This window comes from Onthophagus taurus, chromosome 6 (genome assembly GCF_036711975.1).
Source record: "Onthophagus taurus isolate NC chromosome 6, IU_Otau_3.0, whole genome shotgun sequence".
In the NCBI taxonomy this organism is placed as follows: domain Eukaryota; kingdom Metazoa; phylum Arthropoda; class Insecta; order Coleoptera; family Scarabaeidae; genus Onthophagus; species Onthophagus taurus.
Window position 1 is genome coordinate 20959152 of NC_091971.1, and position 22418 is coordinate 20981569.

Genomic DNA, 22418 nt, shown 5'->3' on the forward strand with positions numbered 1-22418 from the left:
ATATCACGAAAAGTGTAATTTATTTATTTATTTATTTCATGTAGATACAGAAACAGGTCGAACCCAATAATACTGTACCACAAACAACCAATTGTATACAAATAAAATAGAATTACAGTTCACAATAATAATAATAATGAATTAACATTAATGGTACAAAAGTGATTCAAAAGGAAAAAAACTAAAACTAAGTTTAGGTGATATAAATATATCATATATCAAATATCAAATGAACGCTCGAGGCAACACACCAACTGCAGCAAAGAGCAGTTTTTTAAATGCATAGAAAGAATGCTGAAACAGATCTATGTTAACACGATTTGCCGATCTTGCCATTCTCAATAAAGGAGAGTTTTGACAGGCATTGGTTCTAGGAGTAGGTGTCATAAATAGAAAATCAAAGCGAAGTAATCTCGGAGGAACGTGAACACATATAGAACCAACAAGCATTGGAGAATCACACTTGTTGTTCAAAAGTTTGTAAAAATATAATATATTCCCACAAAAGCGACGCTGCTTGAGGGTTAACATACGAAAAGAAGTGCAAGTTGATTTGTAATCAATGTATTGAATGGAAAATTTAAAACAAAGGTATTTGAGGAATTTAGATTGAATACGCTCAATTCTAGATTTATACGAGAAATACTGAGGATTCCAAACGACGCTGCAGAAGTTAAGTGTGCTGTAAACATAGGCAAAATAGAGATTTCTAATTGCAGCAATGTTTGAAAAAGCTACCGTTGATCTCATAATAAATCCTAACATACGCCAGGCTTTGGAGACAACAGTATCGAGATGTTTATCAAATAATAATTTATAATCAAATGTAACACCCAAATCTCTAATAAATGAGACACGTTGCAACCTCTCACCAGCGACGCTATAATTGTAGTGGATTGTGTTCACCCTCCTTGAGAAGGAAATAACATTACACTTTGATAAGTTTAATGAAAGGCGATTATTTAAGCAAAAAGCAAGTAGATTGTTTAAGTCAGATTGCAGTCTAGAATAATCAAGAGGTGAGGAGATACGGAGAAAGAGTTTTAAATCGTCAGTATACATTAAACATTGGGCATAATTAACGACGTCAAATATGTCGTTAACATAAATATTAAACAATAAAGGGCCCAGATGGCTACCCCGTGGAACACCAGAAGGAACCGGCACAGGATTAGAGAAAAAACCATTAACCGAAACAATCTGGCATCTCTCCTTCAGATAGGAAGCAAGCCATTGCAAAAGATTTCCCTGAACACCAAACTTCTTTAGTTTGAACAGAAGTAAGTTGTGATCCACCCGGTCGAAAGCTTTACTAAAATCCGTATAAACTGAATCAACCTGACAAGAATCATCCAGAGTAGATAAGATATACTGGGTATATTCAAGCAAGTTACTCTCCACCGAGCGACCAGCAAAAAAAACATGTTGTCTAGAATTGATTTTAGACTTAAGGGCAAAGAATAGACGTGCATGATCTACTTTAATCGTCGGATATCACAGAAAGAGCCGATACTTAAGGAGCATATCTAGCGAGTCGAATTACCTAAAATCTGTAGTCACCTATCTATATTATTCAGAAATGAATGGTGAGTGATTGTCGGAATGTTACCCGAGTTGGCAGATACAAAGCTGGGGGACAGAGACCGGCGAGTACTGTCCAAAGTAATTCGAAATCACTACACTCAACCGATGGACCATATACGCCAGGTAATTTCACTAGGCATTTGAAAGTTTTGTTTTTATAAATACCATACGTAAGAAAGCATATCTGCTTGGTTTTAATGATCGTACTGCTCCCTTTGATCATTAAATAGAGCTGCTCATGTAATCTATTGTAGAACACGACGACAGTGGACCGTAGATCAATGGAAATAGGTTCTCTGAAGCAACAAATCAAGGTTTACTCTCTACCGTGTAGGGCCTGGATTCTGGAGAATGTCTGCTGCAGAACGAATTGTGCCAAAAATAAAGTTCGTCGGAGGTGGGTTTATGGTCAGGTTGTCACCTTTGCCGACGCATACTGCACAATTTTAGATAACAATGTGCTTCCTACGTTATAGCTCTGCGTTACGGAGTAGACCCATGGTTGGTACGATAACAACGGGGTTACCCATTGAATTTGATCGCCGAGTTAGGAGATGCAACAATCACCCAAAATCGAAGGAAGAATTTACGTGTCAACTCCAAGCGAAGTGGAAGAAAATACCATCATGCAAGGAAGAAGTATGCCAAGGAAGTTGGAGGCTGTAATTGCCCAACATGGAGGCTCTACCAAGTACTGAATATGAATAAAGTTTATATCACTTTTTTATTACGTGTATCCAAATACCTTTCTTTGGTGACACCCTTTTGATACACTTATTGTTCGTGGTGTAGACCACCTAAGGTTCTTTCTGTGATTCAAGAGTCGTCCGCAAAATAATCTTTCAAGAATCTTACCTAATATACTAAGATAACAGATTTTGACTGTAAGATAGTGAAAGCAATGTACATATTTTCATCAATTCTTTCATTTATTCCATTCTTTATATCAATGTAAGGATACAATAAAGTGTACACCACAGCAAAGGAAATAATTCGGTATAAAATATGATTTTCTTAATTTAGAAGTGTAGCTACGAGGAGGTTGTTCTTAGAACTTTTTTTTGTTTTTTTTTGTTTCTAGAATTTGAACTGAGAGATGGAGTGGGATGCAGAATTGTTAACAAACACGGAAATTAGAAAGGGAAACTCACTACAAGCAAAAGACGGGACGGTTATGGTAATTTTCGCAAACTTAAGCAATATTACAATGAAAGGTAGTATAAAAGCGCACATTGAAGCTCATTGCGCCCTCTCGAAACAGCAAGAAATTAACGTATATTTCGAGGTAATTGCACAAAAAGTTACAATAAAAGTAGCTTTAGTGTAATTTTTCCTGAAAATTTTCTTCTGTCCATTGTTAATATTTACTACACAGCTATATGACCTATCAGATATGAAACTTCTTTATATATTTGCAATAAAAATAAGAAATTGGTGTTCTTCAAATTTAGATTTATCAGTAAAAATTATTTTTTTGCCCAATTTCAGCGCTTTTTCCCGAAAATATTCATAATGTTTTTATTGACAACAACCTTTGTTGTAAATTCCTTTTTCGTGCTTCTTTATTAAGTTGATTTAGAGTGAAAAGCGATGTTATATTTGTATAAAAAGATGTTGCAACAATAGTGCACGTTGTGTGAATGACTAAGTTTACTTGTGTTTAGAAAGTTCTTAATTAGACCATCGGTTTATACATTGTTTTATATATACTAAAATATTTACACTCTGAAGAAAAAAAATACCATCTGTCGCATGTGTTGAAATTCTGATTTAGTGTTGGTTTGGTGCAGAGTCAGACTAACTTATTTACTTCATCTTTCCTAGCGGTACTCTTTGATTTCGATTTGGAATTTTTGTCTATACTGATATGTAATGCTCAATTCAGTGAAGGTCGCTTAGGAGAGTAAATGACTTTAATTCGAGGTTCTGGACAGTTTTGTCATGTCTATCAATTCCTGTCTTGAAACAAAAGAAATACTCTAGATCTTAAAACATATGCGATGATTTTCATGTGCTTAGTGTTATAATAGCTTCCATAAAATTAGATAATTGTGGGAGAAATATATACTTTTCTGCAATTTGAATGCACCAAATACACACGGCAAATTTTGGAATACAACCGAAATCATTGCGATGGTTTGTTACATGTTGTTTCGCAGCAATGTTCTGATCGATACCCTAACTATGTCATAAATATACCACATAAATTTTATGAATAGTTTAGTTCTACAGCATGATGTATTGTATGGCATAATAAGTCATTAGGAATTGCTGCATATAACAGGTTGACCCAAATTTATCAAAAAGGTCTAACTTTTAACCCAGTCATTTTTCAGTAAACATTCAAATTTTTGTAATTCTTGAAATTTTATATACAAATTTAAGTGTTAACTCTTCAAATAGTTATAATATAGAGAAATGCACTAAAAGTTATGTACACGTAGTTGTTTAACTCAATGTGCACGTGTACCGGGGCACTCTACGGATTCACAAGCATATTGAATGGCAATTGGAACACGGAGTCCAATTTGCAAAACTAGATTCAATTTTATGTGATATAATACAATTTAACTTAATCAAAAATTATATAATTTCTTGTACAACATATTGACTACTGTTCAGCCTTATTGTAAACACCATTCTTCTTTAACTAATAGATTGCCCTTTCCACATGTTCATCATCTTAATCAACCAGTTTTTTTTCTTTCTCATTCAACATTCTCATTTATGTATTTTCAAATGTCAACCTCTTGTTTAACTGACCAAATTACTATTTTTTTGTATTATTATTTGGTCAAAAAAAGAGTCTTTTAAAACCCTTCGTTGCCTCCTTCCATTGCTGGAATATATTTTTTTCAATGATATTACCTCATATTTCAATCTTACTTTTTTCGCTGAGATACTCAATTTTTTAGTTTTCCTCCCTCACCACTTTTCTACTCAATTTAACTATCAACCATCACATGACAGGAAGCGACTCAGTAAATTATTGCGATTATTATTTTGCTCCAAAGAAATTCATCATCAGCAATGGGTTAAAACTAAGAGTACGTCCTGTAAAAGGAGATTTCATCTCTCTTGCTACAATGTTATTAATGTTGCAAATTTGCTATGCGGAAAAGAAACCAACCAGAAATGGAACATTTATTTAAACAGAATGTTAAACAAAATGTTCGTTTGATTTGCTCAGAAGAAGGAAAAAGGAATGTTACTATCTATGAAAGACCTTAGCAGCAAATAAAGAACGCTTTTTGGAACATTGGCTAAAAACAACAGCATATATAGAATGGTTAATATGAAAACATCAGAATTTTAGACAAGCCATTTATTGTTCACAGTCCAAATTTAAATAACATGGTCAGATCTTTTCCAATGCGATATCTACGCTAATCGCTTCCGTTTTTTAGACGACTGTGTATAGTAGCTGCATAGTTTGTTTTAATTCCTTTTTCTCCCATCTATTTACTATTATTGCCAGGTATGCTATTGCAGCAATACACAACACCTGGTTATCTTGTATACAGCACTCATTTATTTGACTTATCTTGCATTCATACACCTTCTGATAATGTTTAAGAAGTATCCTAAAATTCATTTATTCTGTACAGCTTCGATGATATCACGTCATGGCTCTCCAAACCATATTAGCAATGAATATACAAGGTGGCGAGGACTAATTAACAATTTGTAAAAGTCGTGGTTTGGGGTGGTTCAGTGGAGGAAGGTCATTTAACCCGTCATTTTGTAGCAACCCAAGATGGGAAGTTTAGTTAACATGACCTGTATTCAAAATAGTTCGTTTGCCGGCGAGGTATTTTTTTTTTAGTAATAATGACTCACTTTCGCTCCACGGGTAGCTCTCTCGACAAAATTGTCGATATTGGGCAACTGCCAACCCAACTGAATTGATAACCTTTTCACAATCAAAAGGTTACAGGGTGGTGTGCTTTGTTAAAAGTTTAATGGGATCTAACTTTTTTGAAACATAAAGAGGGTAGGCGTATGACTGTGACTTCAGAACGCTACATGGCTATACTTCATCACCTTTTGTCACCTACATGGAGGAAAATGAGTAGGACTCTCATAATATCTAGTTTCAACAGGGCATCTCGTCCGTGAAATATTTATGAAACGACTGATTTTAAGAAATGGTGACGATCCGTGGCTATCACGCTTGCCCGTCCTGACCCCTGTGTCCCGAATTCCAAAGTGTCCATTTAGGAAAAACAGAAAATCAAAATATGAACAAACTGGATAAATAGTAGTAGATGGAAATAGACATGTTGGCTTATATTGAAGCAAAAAATCCAAGAAATAAGACACCATTATTTCCTGCTTAATCAAACTAATTCGATTTTATATAAAATTGGTTTTCATACGTTAAAGAAAGTATCCCCCATTACTTGCAATACAAGTACAATAAGACAATGTAAAGTGCTTGAAGAAATAAAAAGCAATATTGTAAAAAAAGAATCTTTAGGATAATTTTGATCAATTACCAAGGGGCAATTGTTACAAGTGCATCTATTTAAACATCAATTTATGTGAATGGCTAAATGGTAATTGTTTAAGGACTGTTTGATTTAATAAAAAACTGCACTACATCATTAGTGTCACACAAATAATTCCTACTATGGATGTAAATTTTATTAAGGAACATGATTTCTAATTTCAATAATATGTAGAGCTTTTTATTGTTCCATAGTCACACTAAAATGAGCACGAGGTTAATGGTTAAAACGATACATATAGCCCTGGGAGTACTGACATTTTATCAAAGTTTTTGTTTTCCCAACACTTAAACATATTATGTCTACATGGCACACCTTGAAGGTTTAACCAAGAAAGCAAACCAAATAGTTTTTGCATAGGGCAAAAATATGTTTAGCAAGGATTTGTGTTACAAAATATCTGACAGTTCGGCCAGAAACATAATATTAAAGAGGGTTGTACCTTGGGAATGGTGAACCAAGTTGAAAGCTGTGATATCTGGTAATATGCTATGATAGAGAATTTATAAAGTAACATTAAGTAATTATGATAGAAAAAGTAGCTAATTTCCGATATGAGGGGGAGCATAAAGAATTTTGATACCAAGATTTAAATGGGATACAAATATGTAGAGGGTAAGGGATGAAAGAAGAAGGATGTAAAAATAGATGAAATGTAGAAATGAATATACCGGGTGAGTCGGGAGGAACGAACCAAACTTTAGGAGTGTATTGTACACTAAAAAATAATGTAAAAAAATGATATGTCCTTATTGGATTTTCTTTTATTTGCTTCTTATTTTTTTATTGCGTAACTCTTACTGCATAACAACAATTAAACAAAACTTTATAGCTTAACATCAAATATTGATCATCAGCGTTATTTTAATAATTGTTCGGAAATATCGCCATTAATTTTCTAATTGCATGGTTTTCTTTAATATTAACTGCAACATTTAGAATGCGCCTAAGAAGTGCATCCCTAGTGACAACTTTGACTTTGTATATTTCACTTTTGAACCAGCCTCATAAACAATAATCAAGTGCTGCGAGACAGGAGATTTTGGAACCTTTCGTACAAATGTTGCTTGACCTGACGAGCGAAATGTAAAATCCATCGTGTTGAATGTAAATTTGCCTTCTAATGTTTAGAGGAACATCCTGCAGTAAATCACTTACTTCATATTGTAAAAACTCTAGGTAGTGGTTTCCTGTGAAGCGATTCATTTATCGAAAACTTGTGTTGAAAGTTGTTTTCGATTGTTGCATGGGGATTTTCATCTGTCATGATCATTATTTATCCACCGATAAAGTTCGACTCGTTTAACATAATATTCTGACAGTAGATGTTGCACCTTACCTAAATGGTATGGATATAAGCATTGCTCGTGGAGTGTGTTTATTACTCCCTTTTGTGGAATGTCTAATTGAACAGCAATTCTTTATGAGCTGCTCGTTGCATCTTCTTCTACTAGATTCAAAATATTTTCTACTTCATTTAAACATTGATGAATAGCTCGTTCAGATATTATTTTAACGCTGGGAAGTGTACCGGTCTCGCGCAGTTTATTGAAAACACTAATAAAAACGTTTTTATTAGGATGTCTGCGATTTGGAAACCGTTGGCGATATTCATCTGCAGCAGCTGTAGCACTCCCATTACAAAAACCATATCATAAATAACATATCTGTAGGTATATTCTAAATGTGAATAAGTACTTGACATTTTATAGCACTTAACGCAAATGAAAATGTCAAATCAACGTAAAACGTTTAACTGTAGTTATGCAATCAATTGAAAATAAATGAAAATCGGATAACAACATATGAGTTGTTTTATTTTCAATGATTAATTAATTGGTTTATTCCACTTAATATAAATAGATCATTATCACGAAACAACCTCTAAAGCATTATTTAATGCACATTCTCTCCAAACTCATACGAGATTACAAATCCATTACAACGTTACTCGGGCTTATACGGCCTACTGCTGCTCGTAGTACAACTGCTCAAACTCAACAACTTAACGGGTTTGATGTCGCCCAAGGACAAATACCCAGAGATTACAATTTGATGGGACGTATCCAGGAGGTGTGACAAATTATACACACAATTCCCGTTGTTGATTTGAGTTTAAATAAAATCGATATTATTATCATAGATATATAAATAGATCTTTATCGTTAAACAATCTCTTAAGTAACAATAGCCAAGGTTATCGTCGAATCCTCGACTCGTCAATTGAAATTAATCGACTCAATTAGCTGACGATATATCACGACAACGATCGACAGCTAATGTTTATCTATAATTGGCAATCACTGTGACGTTAACTCGGGTCGTATACCTAGAATATACTGTTACATATTTAACTGGACAAACGATGTTAACGTAACAAAATACGTTTCCGTCATTTGTCCTCTAAAAGCGAAGTGCGAGCTATTCCTGGAGTTCCAAACTAAACAGTAGTTGCTGATTTTTGACATCCCGACACTAATGGAACAAAACCGCACGTATTACATTACAATCCCTCGGCGATGGGGTTTACTGGTAAATGTTTGGTAATAATCAATCAAGCATAAACCGGTGTTTGATATTGAATTACTCATTACTGTCTCAATAGTTAATAACTTTAAGATATAAAAACGGAATTTTAGTTCGTAATGAATCAATGCTGGATCATTCTAATTATCCCTAGTTAAATTTCCATGAACTCCAACGGTAGTACGTATAATATTTGAAATTGGAGGATAGTGTGTGTGTGTGATTCTGATAACGTCCAGTAGTTGAAGTGACAGAAAGCGGTTTAGTTTCGTAGGATTAATACGAATTTCAAACTAGAACAGCGTTTGGATTTAGATTTCAATTGGGACTGTATAAATTTTGATCTAGATACTTTTTAATTTTGATTTAATTAAAGATGAATTATTATATTCTTATCCTCTTGAATAAAACGTAACAGAATCAATAAAAACCCTCTCAAGAAAAAAAGCGGTTAAAAAATTCTAAAGACGAAAAGGTGACAAAAAAAGAAATACGTCAGCGCTTCCCTGGAAACCTAAGGTCGAAAAATATGGGGCGCCTTTCAGCAATGAATGCCGTCGTAGAATTCAGTATCGTTTAAGTAAAATGCAATAAAAAGGTTTTTAATTACTACGTACAAAGAAAGAAAATCCCGAGCTCACACCGTCCAATTAAAATTAAAAATCTACCGTCGACGTCGTTTTCTTTCGACGTCACGATGGGATCGTGTTTCGTAAATCACAAAGGGCCGTGTGCGGGCGGTCGTTCAGATATCAGGTGAGGGAGGTTATATTTTCTGTACGAAGAACTAAAAACTACCGTTGCAACACAATAAGTTGGGGTGAAGTTGCGACTACCAGGGTTGTCTAGATCGATATTTCATTCCCGACTCACCTTAGTCGGTTTTTTATGGGCCCCTAACGTCTTTGGCCTTCCAATGCCACACACGCGTTTCCGACATTGTTCCACTAGATTTAAGAATATGCACGTTACAAATCGAAATGTTTCCGTTATTTCCCCTTTACATATTACATCCAACCTTATTCTAAACGATCCCTTCGATAGAACTTTCAAGATAAAAAATAAATTATAGCTTCTTCATTTCTTACTGTATCAATGTTATAATTTTGAGTTATTTTTGGTGTCGCTAACAATCTTTTTCCATTCCTTCACCATTTGTCATTCCGTTAACAAAAGGTGTGCGTGTACAGTCCCTTTTCGTGGCACCTTTATAAGAGCCTTGATTTACGTCAGAGCGTGACGCGTAGGTTTTTTTTTATTTGTCGAATTGGGTGATATAGTTTTCGATATAACAAAGAAACCATGTTCTAATTTAACACTATGAACTGGAGACATTACCGTTTTATGCGAGACGTCTAACAAGACTTGTGGGTTCCACCACCTGTTATTATTGCCAGAGACAAAGTGCGTCGCACGTAACGCAGTTAATTTTGAAAATATGACAGAAGTAAACGTAAATAATGAGCGTAACGAGCGCACATAATTACCTCGAATGACTGGCTTGAAACCTAGTAAGATACGAGGAAGTAGTCTCTTCACCGACTTCGCCGATAATAGAAAGTTAGATAACGGCTTCTGTCGAAATGGTTGTGTAAACTTTGAGTAAAGTTCCACCATACCTGAATACATTAGGTAAACTTATTGCTGTATATGTACACATGTAAATAGAGTGTTCTCCTTAATGGGTTTAAATGGTGGATGCGCCGGAGCGAACATTTATAAACAACTTTTTTTTTGCATAAATATAAGGCTAAAATAAATTTCGAGATTTAACTTTACGTAACTATATAGTAGACAATAGTGGCAGGATTCCCCAGGTCCATAAAGTGAACATAAATCAACCTTGGATGCACCTGCTCCCCGTCTAGTTTTAACCTAGTCCCTTGACTCTAACTAATTGTTCTAAATCGCGTTGGCAGCCTTGGAACATTTATTTAGCGAGTGAGGAGTTTGGCGCAATAAGATACACACAATACGATAACTTTAACTAATCTTTTAATATTTTCTCCGCCATTAAACATTTATCAAAATAGAAAAACTATCTTTAAATCTTTCCCATTTTGTTATTGTTGAAAGGGACAACGAAAAAGCGAAAAATGTGAAGATATCGTCGAACTGGGGTGTGGGGAAAAAGGCGACAAAAGCACCGCGAGTGTCACCTGAAAGCGTACCAGGATAAAGAATCCTCGAACAAAAGCCCCACACAATGGAAAATTCAAATACGCTCACCTGATTTGCAGGTGCACTTTTGCCGCAAAAGTAATTCGTTCTCGAAGTACCCTCTCGCCTGATTACCTTTACGCAAATAGGACTCCTGGTTCGCGAACGAGAAATGGGAAGAGGTCGATGTCTGAAGGAAGAGGGGTGTAAGGGGTTGTTTATTTTGGCGAGGAAATGAGGCCAACCAAGACGGGAAATTGAGAGTCATATCAATGGACGGGTCTTCCGACGATCCAAGGGCCATATTGCGTTTTTAATCTAAACGTGCCGGTCGATTGAAGTCGGGGAAAAAAAGATTAAAGGTCAATACATAAACTAACCCGTCACTATATATACACGTTTATAAAGGTTTCTTTTCAAATATTAAAACATCCTATCGGATTCATCCTTTTTTTATTATTTACTTTTTATACAACTACCATGAGGTTTGTGACATTTAACAAAGGTCGGTAGTGATTTTTTCCTTCATTTCTAATAACCGAAATGTTATAAAAAATTGAAACCTCCCGCAAAAGTCAAGTTCGCGAAATAGAATGAAACTGAATTTATGATTTGAAAGGGAACGCTTTCCGAATACGAATAAGATCCCCAACGTGAGAGAAATCCTCGTTGCCAACAATTAATTTTTTAAGCGACTTCTGGGTAGATTCGCACTGAATTGCAAATCAGTACCAAATTACTGTAAATTCCGTGGTAATATTCTTGTAGAAAAAGATTCCCGTAGAATACTAAAGATTCCCTTGAACATAAATCAGAAACCAAAGTGTACATTTTAAGAACTGTTTCCATTGTTTATCAAACTAATCCTACTTAAAACTGTAAAATTTCCACTTGAAAATAATGAACAAAGCACTGCTCTTTGGGTAATAATCACAACTACGCGATCTCGTTCTCAACTTGGTTAATGGTAATTAGAGATTACACTGGAAGCATTTACCAGTACTGGGCTTTAATTGCGTCCTAGCAAATATGCATGTTCGTCTTAAACTGCCTTAGTTCTTAATTGGCAATTTTACTACGCTGACACTGCGGGGTGTGGTAATAAACATTGTTATCGAATCTCGTTATGTTCAGTTAACCAATCACTCTAAATTTTTTTAATTAAAGTAATAAAAATAATACAATGAGTTTTTATTATTTCTTTTTGCTTCCGGTTCATTCGTAATTACAATTTAACTCATTGCTCAGTGTATAAGTATCTGTATATCACACGTGGGCTAGAAACATAATTACCGTACGAGTGTGGAAACATAATTACAGTACTCGTGTAATCACACGAGTACTATAATTATGCTCTAGTCCACGTGTGATATATAACATTTTATCTACGATTGCTAAAAATTACTTAAAAATCAATTTCTTTAAAAAGGTCTATTTTGACATTTATAAAAATATTTTGAAATGATTGTTGACAATTTTGAATTAATGTGCGTTTCAATAACATGTTTACTCATCTGGAATAAGTGCTTCGAAATTTAAAAACATAACAATTAATGTTTATAATAAATAGAATGGTTTCTCTTTAAATAGGAAGCACTTTTCCTTTTGTATTGTTGCTCATTTCAATAAATTAAGTCTGTTCTGATTGGGGTAAAAATGCGTTACGTAATGAAACCAGTGCGGTAATGAACTCAAATCACCTCAAATGAGTGTGGTAATGATGACTTATCCAAGCAGTCGTAGATAAAAACAAATTTTAATAAATTATTAAAATAAATTACACTCGGTTTAATAACCGAGTGTAATAAAACAACCTATTTAGGATGTTTTAAATGTTCTTAAGGTTTTTATTGTTTTATTGTTGAAGAGAGGTATGTAGAAAGACATCTTAATATATTTTTAATGTTCATTACTGTGATGAGGATACCCTGTCGAGTTGTATTGAATATGACTTACATCACAAGCTAAAGGTAAATCAATCAAACATCAACAATGATAACGAAACTAATTTATCAGTCCTTTGTTGTCAAAGAGAGTGGAACTAAAATTGATATCAAATTTTGTCTATTAGGGGCTAATATGAACTATTGAATACAATCCCTAACTCAATAAAGTTCAATCTTAAAAAGCTTTAAATTCAAATAAACGCAGAATATGCAAATTTTTCTAAAAACTGCATGTAATCTGAAGAACTTAATTTCGAGTAGCCTAGATCGAAATGAAAAGTTAATTTAGGACATTAATAGTAAATCCACAATTTGCAAAACATCATATTTCTAATATATACAGAATATACAGAAGAACGTTCGTAGAGCTCTAACTGTTATACCTATCAAAAATTATCTGTAAGATCCTAAATAATTACACAATTTTTTAAGACAAGCAGATATACATCAATCAACCAACTATTTTCAATGTATCTTCGGTACTAAAAATGTTAGTGATCTCTTGAATTGAATGCATAAAAGAATTAATTGTTTGAAGTTTGGTGCACTAATAATCTGAACGGAGCCAATTAAATATAACCGATCGAATTGTTATTAATTATACTAGCATAACTGACAACATTCCAGTTCCAAAATCATCATGTATTTGGACTTTCTTATTTGAACCTGCACCAAATGTATTAAATGACTGTATTATATAAAATTAGCCCGACTTCGTTGTTGCAAAATTAAAATTTATCCAGCGTAAGTCAGAAGAATTAGCTTCTTACTAGACTTTAAGCAATCTGTTGGTCAATAAGAAGCAAACAATAACGACACCATCACAATCAACCAAATTACTTAATATGCTTGTTTTTCACACTAGTTCATAGTTTTGTAAGTAGAATATTGTCTAAACATAAGTTGCTCAAAAACCTTTGTACTTTCAATTACTTTTCACTCTTCATTCTTTTTTGTTCATTTAACCAATAGAATTCGCACAAGCTAACGAGAACTATAACCTATGTATAGACTGTAATAAATTCTCTTATTTTGGAACAAAAAGAATTCTCTAGCATGTTCTACGATGGCTATTAGACAGTGAAAAGATCCTGGTGGACTTCACGAGGATTTTTAGTAACTCAATAACGAAAATCTACTTTACTAGAATTTCTACGCTTCATCTATTTTATCGATTTCATTCTTAACCAATCATAATCGTTTAATGATATCAATTCGCTTCACGGTTTTACATGATATCCGAAGATTCGGTTCATCTTTCCGACCAGAATGTGTTATCGTTTTGACTGCTGTTTTCATGTGTCAAATCACAAATCATTTACAAATTTGTCTTATTTAGTGCGCGTATTCTGGGCGTTTAAAATAAGTCTCCATCACGAAACCACGCTGTAGCCTGATAACGGCATGTTCATAGACACATGTCCCTGTTATCACTTAACGTTCGAGATACTTGTATATCAGGGACGATGTTAAGGTCATTAATATACTCAAATATTGTCCATGGCCTTGCAATCATAGATATGGAATCAAAACTGATCTAGTCCCCAACAATATCTTTGCCAACAGGTACATATAAACATCATTCTTGCTTCATAACTCTAAGCGTAATTTTTAATGTTTCTCAACATCACCGCTTGGATTCTTCTACAGTATACCTGACTTTTCCAACATAAGCTCCTTTTTGTGTAAACTAACTTACAAGCCGTACAGTATTAAATTTCATTTTTTGAATGCCCATTTGTTATAACCTATTGCATTTACAGGATCATCTCTGTTACAATAATGGCACCAGCAAGCGTTCTAGAATAAAAGCCATTTGTGGGGAAACATCGGTTTAAAAAACAGTAGCAAAATATTAAGAGATACAGCATTCCTTAGAACAATTTCTCTCATCTATACGTTTTCAACCTGTTTATTCTTATATGACATTTCTAAGGAATTTTCAGAACGCAGTTCGATATCTATGTAGATATATATGTACAGGGTGTCCAAATTTCGATGGGTTTGCAGGGTATCTCAGTTATTATGAAAGATAGAAAGTTGCGGCTTTCGCGAACCTGAGCTACTTTTTTGTGAAACTTACAATGGCGCAAACCAAATTTTCATAGCCCTCTTCGTTTTTGATATACAGGGAGTGTTTCAAAATTTACGATTTTCAGACACCTCCTGTATCTCGGCTATCCGAAAACGTAAAAACGGGCGCTAATAGATTTTTTCACGTAGAATCCAATGGTGCACGTAGAATTTTTCTAATCATCACGGTTTTTGAATTATAAAGAGTTACGTATTTTAGAAGTTGAGTATTCAGTATTTGGGTTGTGTATATAACTCAAAAACCGTGATGACTAGAAAAATTCTACGTGCACCATTGGATTCTACGTGAAAAAATCTATTAGAATTCTACAAAAAGTTTTTAGTTTTTACTGAGTTTCCGGATAGCCGAGATACAGGAGGTGTCTGAAAATCGTAAATTTCAAACACTCCCTGTATATCAAAAACGAAGAGGGCTATGAAAATTTGGTTTGCGCCATTGTAAGTTTCACAAAAAAGTAGCTCAGGTTCGCGAAAGCCGCAACTTTCTATCTTTCATAATAACTGAGATACCCTGCAAACCCATCGAAATTTGGACACCCTGTACAGTAGTGAAAAAATAACACATTTGCAAATATTAACGCAAAGGACATAAGAAAAACTAAAACTGTCACTGTGAGTTGATAGGGAACGAGGGATTTGGGGATATAAATGCTTTATATTAGAAGAAGGTTGTCTAAAAACCAAAATTGTTGCTATAATTACCATAAATCTGACTGGTTACCTTTAAATGATAAAGAGATTAAAAATGATTCACATACAAGACTCTAATGATGGTTCCATGAATAGTATACAAAAAATTATTTGCTGCTCCAAGTAGAAGCCATCCAAATATAGAATCTAACGTAGAACCAATTTTACGAGCACCAGTAAATATGAGCTGTACTAGTTCTACTCCTAAAATATACTATTAGTGACCAGGTGTTAGAATAAACGTGACCACACGTATATTAAGATTCAAATATATTTAATACATGATGATGTGAATAATTCGATAACTCAGTCGATATTTGTAGTTAATTAGAATAGAAGTTTCTAATCTGATTAGTTGCCATACACAAACTTAAAATTACATACACAAATTTAGACAGAGTCCTTTTTTCTGCGTTAATTTTGAAACAAAAAGTTTTATTTAATGGTAATGCCATTTTTCATTGAACTAATTGGGGAAAATATTACCATAAAAACAATAAAAAATAAATAAAATTTTAATTCAACTTGCTTCATTGATCCAGTTTATGGATTGGGATTATGGCGTTTTACATTTCAACTTTAGAACATCATAACATAAAAAGAATTAATATAGCCAAACCGTCGAGGGTTTTGTTAGCTAGATAACCTTATTTCATTTGCCATTGGAATTAATTTGGTCTGAAAGCGATGACCTGAAAATTGTTGCACTTTGTTATCGATTTACATAATTACACTTTGAATCATTAATGAAAATAACAATTCTAGAAAAAATAAACAAATATATCTCAATACATCCTCAAAATATATTAAGTTGACACCACACCAGTTTTTAAATAATTCCTCGAAACATGAAATCGAAGATTTAAATCTGTAATTAAATCTCGATTTTTATTGCATTAATTATATGTTGTAAATTACTTGACCATAAGATCAATGAGTTTATTTTATAAGATAAAGAGTACCTACAATTACACCACATTGATCCATGGATGAAATAATACATCAACTAGTCATATTTTTCAGGACTTTTATAGAACAGTAGCCGTAAATTAAGTAATAAAAGTTATAAAGATAATATCACACTATTTGGTCTGTACGTATCATCGACATTTCCTCAAATAAGGTATGTTTTTAAGCTACTTAAAAGAGTGCACTCATAGTGTCAAATGTAGAGTATTTAACATTTTATTCGTAAATTCCCATAAATTGAATTTTTGATTTGTTAAATGGTATTCCTTAAAAATTGTGAAGTTCACAATCATTTCCTTTCTAAGCGGAAATCATCGAGACATGTCATTAACCTCAAAAACCTTTTGACCTATTCGCTTGGGAAATAAGATTGATACTTAAAACCTTACTAAGTAATTATAAATATATTATTTGTTTTGTATTTACATATTTATTGCATAATTATAGTCAGTATCAATAGTAGCACTTTCTTCGGTATAAAAAAAAACATAACTAGACTAATTATATTATCTGTTACATCTGTAACAGTAGCAGCCATGTATTTGAAAAAAAATCAATTCCTTAGGGAACTAAATATTATTTTTTCAAGATTATGACAATTGAGTTCTCTTTTTTTATTTGAATCGTGATATTCTGCTTTAATATAGTAATCCCAAAAATAAGGAAGGAAAGTTGTATTAATTTTGCAAAATTTATTAGCTTCCGAAAAGGTAGTTGTCTTCTAAAGTTGTGGAGGGATTAGGAAATGCCTTTTGGTCCTAATCCTAATGAAGAAAAAAATCTAACCAGCTTCCTCGTAGTAGCGTTATGACAACATTCAAGAAAACTATGAAAACAGACAAATTGCAGATTACCAAGTGGAATGTGATATCAAAAGAAACGATGGCATCGTCATTAATTTTGTCCTTGTCGCAGACCGAATTTGAGCTATTCTGGGAAATAACCAAACAGACGTTTAAATCATTAAAGTCAAGTAAAAGTCCATAAAAACTGGTGCGAGATCAAATCATCCTTATGGGAACCTGGAAAGAAAGATCTAAAGAAAAGCAAGAATTCATGGATAAGAGAAAAAGCTTCGAAAGAACGAATGATCAATAGTATAAGGAAACACGAACAAAAATATGAGAAGTTACAAGGAAACATACACAATAATGTCAAATGACTGAGAGTGTGTAAATGTCAAAACGTAATGTGCTGTACGACGACAATGGGAAAATATTCACAGAAATAACATAAAAACTGGAAACATGGAAGAATTGCACAATCCTTTAAAGATGGAAGGGGAGAAATTAATTTTGAAAATATAAAACGAGAGTTAATGATTCTTTTCAAGTTCTTTTAGCTTATTAAAGTGTAAAATTTATGGATGGACAAAATAACCAATATGGGAGTGATGAGATGGATGAGATTATGACGATTAAGAAGAAGAAAGGTGCAAAATGTTTGCAAGATGATCCCGGAACATTTTGCATACTTGATAGAATAGGGCACCTTGAACTCATGTGAAAATATCGCGTATTAACTGCTATGGATAGAGCTTGGTGAAGCAGATACCTAGGATTTATGTTACATACTTTAAATAATTTTAAATTAAAAAGTTCCTTTGAACATATTGATTTGGCCATAGCTAATTCTTATATATGCAGTATAACTTTGATATAGTTATAAAAAAATTACCACGTACAGATAAATGAAGTGAAATTAATATTTAATAAGTCACTCGCAGGTTTGTTGGTTGCTTCGAAAACCCTTCGCAGAAAAAAACCGTTCGGTTTTGCCCTCGTACATTTCTTTTAGCGTCCAGAGAATGGCATCTGGTGACTGTAATAGATTACGGAAGGGTCAAGAATGGACGAGTTTCATTGGTGGAAAAAGCATAGGGTTTCCCAAAGTATTCACTTAAGGAATCAATTACGCATTACAACAAAGAAGTTTAAGAGATTTCCCGGATTATCTCCATCATTATTTTGTATCCGAAATAGAAACCTTCTGCTCTGTATCAGACACTAATTACGTAACCCTCTATTTCGAAGTAAATTGAACCTTTTTTAAAGGGTATCAAAAGAAGGAATATCGGATAAATGGAAAAAAAGATCGATCATTGAAGCTTTGGCGTCACGACTCCGATCTTATCTTGAAAAATCGCCTAACGGATAATTTAGGTCCGTCTACGGACTAATAGCGATGCAAATGTACGCACGGCACCCCTCCTATGTGGTGTAAAAATTGCTACTGGAAGCTACGCTGACAATGATTGATTTGATACGTCGTTACAAACAAACTGGGTTTCTTTTAAGCGTATAGCCTTTTTTTAAAAAGAAAAACGGTTGTGACTTTTAAATTTATCGGTTCAATTTCTGCTATATTGGATTAATGAGTTATTAAATCACACCAGCAACGTCAAAGTTTAATAGGTCACCTAAAATTTGCGCCCAATTAGCGTGTAAAATCACTTATTAAATTTGATGCGTTCACGAGTGATAACAACCAAATTTGCTTACAACATTTGTACTTTGGTAAACTGACTGAGTAATTACTATTAACTATATCGGATTTGTCGCTGTGTTCGGCTTTGTTGGTTTCCTGGATTATTGGTTATTTCGCTTGGTGATGCTTTGCATATAGGTTTATTACGGATCCAGGTTTACTGCAAAATGAAAAGCACTTATACTGTATTTATTCTAAGTATCGCGAGTATGCACAGCCAATTCCGTAAGGTAAACAAAGCGAATAAAGGTTGTGTTTAAATTCCATTACCGGAAATTGTATTTGTACCTTATTTTGCACCACGGAGTATACGTGCAGTATTTTTGTTACTTTAGATGTTTCTACAACGCTTATCTAAGCTTTTCCATTCCAAAATCTTTTATAACATTTATTAAATAACGACAACACAAATTATTAAACTACATATGTATCTTTTTTGTTCTTCTTACTTATGTTAGGCTCTTAAATATTTATCTAAGAATATATTTTATAGAAATTACTGTGTCACCACATAATTAATCACGGACAAGAAATGCGTTTGCCAACTTTACGCAGCCAACTCAAAGTACCACTTCAACAATGCCTACTTTATTTTTATTTTGTAAGTACAAAGCAATGATATTGATTGCAACCCGGTGAGACATTTCCATAAAAATGCTGGTCTATTTATGGTTCAGCGTTATTAAACTTTATAGCCACTGTATATAGTGCAGAAACGAAACAATAAGGTACACCGTAAATTTTATTGTATTTGCAAACTGTTATGTTGCTTTTTACCAGGTCAGATACTGTTTCAGGAGCATAGTAAATCCTTGATACAACGGATTAATACGGGAAGGGGAGTGTCCGTTATAACCAAAAGTCCGTTATATGAAACTAGTTCTAAGTCTAGTGTTAGTTCTGGTAACAGTGCTAGTGTAAAACTAAAACTAATCCTAGACCCTATGACCCTGACAAATTTGATTTATCAGATGTTTATGCAGGAAAGTTTTTTGGACATTGAGAAGAAGTTGGTAGCGGTTTTAATTTGGAAAAAGTTTCTCTTAAAGCGGTTAATAAAGGATCTATATCAGTTAGATCATGAGATGATACAAAAAATTCTCCTGGCAGACGTAACGGCTGACCAAAAACAAATTCAGCTGAGGAGCAACCTAAGTCTTCTTTTAAGGAAGACCTAAGACCAAGCAAAACGAATGGAAGATTATTTTTCCAACATTTATTGTTTCCTCTTGATAAAATAGTAATTATCAAAGTTTTATGGAATCGTTCCAAAATACCGTTGCTTTGAGGATGATTCGAAGACGTATGAATTAGTTGAGAATCAATCCATTTATTAAATTGTGAGAAGATTTGTGATTCAAATTGTCTTCCTCGTATGTGGAATTCCAAATCGTGAAAAGTAATTTGTGAAAAGTGCCTTTGCAATACTAGAAGCGGAAATATCTTTAAGTGGGTAAGCTTCATCTAGTATATCGATCGATAACAGTCAAAATATAAAAATAACCGTCAGTTGGAGGTAATGGACCTACGAGATCAATGTGTATATGTTCAAAGCGTCCGTCCTGTTGGTATAGCAAATTTACTAATAGAAGACTTTGTGTGTTTGTTAATTTTACTTTGTGTTCACATATAAATGATCTTATTCATTTTTGGCCAGAAAAATTTGGATTTAATTAAATTTTGAGTTGTACGTACACCTGGTGAGATGTTATGAAAATTTTGAAAAAATATGAATCGAAGTTCTTTAGGAACATATATATGGGGTGAAAGTGTCGAAATTTCACAACCAAAGCGTATGCTTTGAATTTGAAATTTCTTTTTGTTGTGATTTAAGTTTTTTAGAATTGTTACTAAATTGCTTTTTTAAAAGATAATCAAGTTCTAGATCATTATTTTGAGCGATTTTAATGTCTAAAATGTTAGGATATGAATTTTCTAGAGAGTTAATATCTGCACAAGAAAAGAGTATCCACAACAATGTTTGTATCTCCTTTGATGAACCTAACATCTGAGCAAAACTGAGCATGTAGTCAAGCTACCGACATTGTCGAGGAGTTTTGTCAGATTTTGAATAAAGTGAGGTGGTAACCTTCTAAAAATTGCTTGAAGTGCTTAATTTGGGATAGATGAAATAGCTCCCATAGAATAATTCGATGCATCTGTTGTTAAAGTTAATTGGCCAGACTTACAACGGTGAGATAAAATTGTAGAATTTGCTAAAGATTTTTTTGCTTCTTGAATACTATTAAAGCATTCTTGTGACCAATCTTGGATAGTTTTCTGTTTTAATATTCAAGGATCATTTGCAAGAAGATATAGAAGAGAAAGGAGACACAAACCTATGATAAAAATTGATCATACGTAAGTTCTTAAACGTACGTTCAAGTTCTTTCAAAGTTTTAGGTGTGGGAAAATTTGAAATAGCTTTGATTCTATCTTTTGATGGGCTAATACCTGTTGAAGTGATGTTGTGACTTAGAAAATCTATTGAATTAACACCAAAAAAAACACATTTTGTAGGTTTAATGGTAATACCATAATCATTAAGTCTTTGGAAAAAATGCTTGAAGTTAAGCACTTCAAGCATTTTTTAGAAGGTTACCAATTTATTATTTATACAGATCACCAATCATAACTTTACTTTATTCAAAATCTGACAAGACTCCTCGGCAATGTCGGTAGCTTGACTACATGACTACTGCTCAGATGTTAGGTTCATCAAAGGAGATACAAACATTGTTGTGGATACTCTTTTCTTGTGCAGATATTAACTATCTAGAAAATTCATATCCTAACATTTTAGGTTTCTAAATGAGATAAATGTTCTTCCTCATCTCTACTAGCAATTAATATATCGTCCAAATACACGAACAGAAAATCTAAACCAGTAGTAACTTCATTTATAAAACGTTGGTACGTTTGTGCTGCATGCTCAATCCAAATGGCATTCGGGTGAATTCGATTAGGCCGAAAGGAGTAGTGAATGTTGTAGATTACTTATACAGCAATCTAAGTCTAAATAACAACTAACACTAGTATTAGAACTAACACTAGTCCTAGAACTAGAACTATTATGCTTAATTTATATGTATATCGTATAGAAAACTCGGCGAATACCCCGAGTTTATCTATAAACATGGAATAGAGCAACTTGGGAAATAACCCGAGTTAGATGTATGACTTAAAAATATTTTGTCCATTATAACGAGGCCCGTTATATCGAGGTTATATTGTCCCTTGTATCGCGATACGATTTTTGACAAGACTCCCTAATTTTTAACCCAATTTCATTTTAATTCTATTCGAGTTACGATAACAAAATTAGCGGTTTTGATGCTCGCGCAACTCGAAAACTAATAACATCGCGTGTTGTTTATCGTCAGGTTAGATTGAGATAAATGGTTCTGTGTTTCGACCCTCGGTTCAAAATGACACAATTAATCCGCGCCCT

At 33.5% G+C, this 22418-nt stretch overlaps 1 protein-coding gene across 3 annotated transcripts in view; it reads right to left on the bottom strand.

Annotated features, from left to right (window-relative positions):
- The window catches only part of LOC111426445 (pseudouridylate synthase RPUSD2-like), a 235226-nt gene that overhangs the window by 82987 nt on the left and 129821 nt on the right, over nucleotides 1–22418 (bottom strand). The window lies entirely within an intron of this gene.